Source organism: Lutra lutra, chromosome 3, assembly GCF_902655055.1.
Source record: "Lutra lutra chromosome 3, mLutLut1.2, whole genome shotgun sequence".
In the NCBI taxonomy this organism is placed as follows: Eukaryota; Metazoa; Chordata; class Mammalia; order Carnivora; family Mustelidae; genus Lutra; species Lutra lutra.
The window spans coordinates 114,834,421-114,839,440 of NC_062280.1; the positions used below are offsets into that span (position 1 = coordinate 114,834,421).

At 38.3% G+C, this 5,020-nt stretch overlaps 1 pseudogene; it reads right to left on the minus strand.

The window, feature by feature from the left end:
- Positions 1-419: 419 nt before the first annotated feature.
- On the minus strand, positions 420-2,530 carry LOC125095102 (heat shock cognate 71 kDa protein-like; annotated as a pseudogene).
- Positions 2,531-5,020: the final 2,490 nt, after the last annotated feature.

Here is a 5,020-nt window from a genome sequence, read left to right on the forward strand (position 1 = left end):
AATGACCTGGTATTTGGTTGCTAATTATGATGTTTCCTTAGATTTCTTGGAGAAAATGTTTATCAGTTTATTCCTGGCATACCTGTAGTTTATGGTTTGTTGTTCTTTTCAGAAATGTAGATTGAATTTTGGTAGTTATTTTTCACCTTCTATCAACGCTTGTGTTTTCATTTTTGTTTTTCAATTTTAAATACAATTTTATTTAAGACATTGCATTTCAACTTATAATACAGTTTTTATAAAGAGCAATTTTTATTTCCTTACCCTGTGCACGTATTCCATTTTAAAATATCAAGAATGTCCAGTTTATTTTCTATAGCAGCTTGATTTTAAAACTGATTTTAAAATAGAGTTTGCTACAAATTTGGGTCCTTCAAATGTTTTGTGTGGAAAAATGTTAGACCTATTCTCAGATTGGTTTATTCACCCCCTTCAGTGGTGGGTCCAGAGGAGGCACCACCAGATGAAGGAAATCTGCCACCAGGGAAGTCCCCAGGCATTCTTCCTAACATGCTTCCTGCACTCTGGTACAGACTGGTAATAATGGGGTTGAAGACTTTATTCAACTCTTTCTGCTCATATTCAAATTCTTCCTTCTCTGAAGTCTGGGTCTTATCAGGCCAGTTGATGATTTCATTACACTTGTCAAGAATCTTTTGTTTGTCTTCATCATTGATTTTGCCCTGAAGTTTTTCATCTTCAACATCTGCTTTTATGTTGCATGTGTAAGATTCAAGTGAATTCTTGGAGGACTCCTTGTCCTGCTGCTTCTAATTTTCAGCTTTTTCTTCTCAGTTTCCTCAATCATTGCTCAATATCTTCTTTGCTCATGTGGTCCTTGTAGTTAATAATGGTAATCTTGTTCTCTTTTCCTGTACTCCTATCGATAGCAGAGACATTGAGGATGCATTTAGTATCAATATCAAAAGTGACTTCAGCCTGAGGAATGCCTTGCCAGATAGGTTGTTATCCTTAGTCATCCCATACTTACCTTCATAAACCTGAATGAGTACACCAGGCTGGTTGTCAGAAAAGGTAGTCAAGGTTTGCATCTGTTTGGTAAGAATGTAGTATAGTACTGGATAAATACAGTCATGACTTACCCAGCAGTTTCAAAGCCAAGAGAAAATTGAGTGACATCCAACAGCAGCAAATCTTTAACATTTTCAAATTTGTCTCCAGAAATGATGGTGCCTTGATAGCTGCATCATTAGCAATAACCTCATCAGGGTTGATGCTCTTACTCAGTTCCTTTCCATTGAAGAAGTCATACAGAAGTTCCTGAATCTTACGGATATGAGTAGGACCACCCACCAGGACAATATTGTGGATCTGATGTATGTATAGCTTGGCATCCTGAAGAGCTTTCTCTATAGGGTGCAGGGTGTCATGGAATAAGTCAGCATTTAATCTTTTAGATCAGGCATGAATAATGAGGTAGAGAAGTTGATTCCTTTGTACAGGTAATCAATCTCAATCCTGGCCTGAGTGCTGGAAGAAAGTGTATGCTTAGCATATTCGCAAGCAAGCAGCACAGAGGTTTTGGATTGCCTTCCTGTTCTCTCCCATGTCCTTCTTATGTTGCACTTGAACTCTGCAATAAAATGGTTGACCATTAAGTCATTAAAGTCTTATCCACCTAAGTTGGTGTCTCCAGGTATAGAATTGACCTCAAAGATCCCGTCTTTAACAGTGAAGATTGACACATCAAAAGTGTCACATCCTAAGTCAAAAATCAACACATTCTTTTCAGCTCCAATTTTTTGTCTAATTCATAAGCAATAGCAGCAGCAGTTGGCTCATTGGTGATTCTAAGTACATTAAGACAACAGTAATCCCAGCATCTTTGGTAGCCTGATGCTGAGTCATTAAAGTAAGCAGTGTGACAACTGCATTGGTAATAGACTTCCCAAGGTAAGCCTCTGCAATTTTTTCCCTCTTTTTCAAAACCACAGGGGACACCTCCTCTGGATGGATTTTTTTTCTCCCTTGTATTCTATTTGAACTTTGTGCCTCCCATCATCACTCACACTCTGAAGGGCCTGTGTTTCATATCAGAGTGGACAACAGCATTGTCAAATCTACATCCAATCAGACATTTGGCATCAAAAACTGTGTCAGTGGGGTTCATTGTCACTTGGCTCTTTTTTTTTTTTTCTACAGATCAGTTCTTTTATTTTACAAATGAGGAAATAATGATGATTAAGTGATTTGCCCAAAATGTTACAAACAGTTCTAGAACAACTATGATAAGGCAGCTGTAGTTCAGTGGTTAAGAACCTATATTTTAATGCCAGGCCTCCTAGGTTGATATTTTGGTTTTTACATCAGTTATTTGACCTTGGACAAGTCGTATGCCACTGGTTCTTGGCATCATCACTGATCGATCATTCAGTTTCAAAGGAGGCATAACTTGGGGTAGTTCAGTTTCCCTCATCATTAGCAATTATTTCCACTTCCCTGTGATGGAAAAAAACCTACATGAATAGGTGGTGCAAAGATCATTGCCAACTGTGGATCCTTTAGACATAGTTGCTTCTATGTGGGTCTGGCTTGGCTTGAGAAGAAAATAGCAGTCTGGAGAGGTAGTGTTCAATGAGTGTTCTTTCTAATTTGTGAAATTTTTTATATATCTTTTGCCCATTGTCTAATTAGATAGGTTGTTTCTTTAATGTTGAGTTTTTTCATATATTTTTGATCTAAATCTTTTGCCAGGTATGTGCTTTGCAAATATTCTCACTTAGTTCATAACTGGTCTTTTCATCCTTTTAGTGGCATTGTTCATGATGTTAAAGTTTTAATTTTGATGAAGTATAATTATTTGATATGATCTTGTTTATTTGATATGAGCAAAGACATCTCTATTTATTTTTTATTCTGTTTGTTTTTCTTCATCAGCAGTTTACACTTTTCAGGATACAAGCCCTGCCTATGTTTTGATAGACTTACACCTAAATATTTCTTTCTTTCTTCAATCAACTATAAATCGTATTTTTAATTATAGTTTCAATATGTTAATTTCATATAATTAAATATAGTTAAATTTTGTCAACTTTTTATTTAAATTCCAGTTTGTTATTAATTTCAGGTGCACAATGTAGTGATCCAACATTTTCATATATTACCCAGAGCCACCAGAACAAGTATGCTTCTTAGTCCCCATCACCTATTTAACCCATCTCCCACCCATCTCCCCTATGGTAACCATCAGTGTGTTTTCTTTTTTTAAATTATGTTCAGTTAGCCACTGTTTAGTACATAATTAGTCCTTCATGCAGTGTTCAATGATTAATTAGTTAAGTATAACACCCTGTGCTCATCACGTCACATACCCTCCTCAATACCCGTTACCCTGTTATCCCCTCCCCCCACACTCCTCCTCTCTGAAACCCCCAGGTTGTTTCTCAGGGTCTATAGTTTCTCATGGTTCATCTCCTTCTCTGGTTTCTCCCCCTTTGAATTTCCCTCCCTCCCTCTATGATCCTCCATTCTATTGCTTATGTTCCAGATATGAGTGAAACCATATGATAATTGTCTTTCTCTGTTTGATCAACTTTACTAAATCCCCCAGAGTTTCATCCATGTCATTGCAAATGTTGGGTATTCATCCTTTCTTATGGCTGAATAATATTCCATTGTGTATATGTACCACATCTTCTTTATCCATTCATCTGTGGAGGGGCATCTTGGTTACTTCCAGTTTGGCTATTGTGGGCATTGCTGCTATGAACATTGTGGAGACTGCATCCCTTCTTTTCACTATATCTGTATCCTTGGGGTAAATGCCCAGTAGTGCAATTGCTGGATCTTAGGGTAGTTCTATTCTTAACATCTTGAGAAACTCCATACTGTTTTCCAGAGTGGCTGTAGCAATTTGCATTCCCACCAACAGTGTAAGAGGGTTCCCCTTTCTTCACATCCTCACCAAAATTTGTTGTTTCCTATTTTGTTAATTTTGGCCATTCTAACTGGTATAAGGTGGTATCTCATTGTGGTTTTGATTTGTATTTCCTTGATGGCTAGTGATGTTGAACATTTTTTCATGTGTCTGTTAGCCATTTGTTTGTCTTTTTTAGAAAAGTGTCTGTTCATTTCTCCTGCCCATTTTTTTTTGATGGGGTTATTAGGTTTTTTTGAGTGTTGAATTTTAGAGGTCCTTTATAGATCTTGGATGTCAGCCCTTTATCTGTAATGCCACTTTCAAATATCTTCTTTCATTTTGTGAGCTGCCTCTTTGTTTTGTTGACTATTGCCTTTGCTGTGCAGAAGCTTTTTATCTTGATGAAGTCCCAAAAGTTCATTTTTGCTGTTGTTTCCCTTGCCTTTGGACACATGTCTTGAAAGAAGTTGCTGTGGGCGATGTCAAAGAGGTTACTGCCTATGTTCTCCTCTAGGATTTTTTTTTTTTTTTTTTGACAGAGAGAGATCACAAGTAGACAGAGAGGCAGGCAGAGAGAGAGAGAGGGAAGCAGGCTCCCTGCCGAGCAGAGAGCCCGATGCGGGCCTCGATCCCAGGACTCTGAGATCATGACCTGAGCCGAAGGCAGCGGCTTAACCCACTGAGCCACCCAGGCGCCCTCCTCTAGGATTTTGATGGATTCCTATCTCACATTGAGGTCTTTCATCCATTTTGAGTTTATCTTCATGTATGGTCTAGGGAATGGTTGAGTTTCATTCTTCTGTATGTAGCTGTCTAATTTTGCCAGCACCATTTACTGAAGACAGTGTCTTTTGTCTTAATACTACTTTTGGGGGAAGATTTTATTTATTTATTTATTTATTTGACAGAGAGAGAGAAAGAGAGAGTGATAGAGGAAACACAAATCAGGGGAGTGGGAAGGGGAGAAGCAGGCTTCCCACTGAGCAGGGAGCCTGATTAAGGGCTTGATCCCAGGACCCCAAGATCATGACCTGAGCTGAAGGCAGATGCTTTACGCCTGAACCACCCAGGTGCCCCAAGAGTGTCCTTTTTCCATTGATATTTTTCCCTGCTTTGTCAAAGTTTAGTAGACCACAGAGT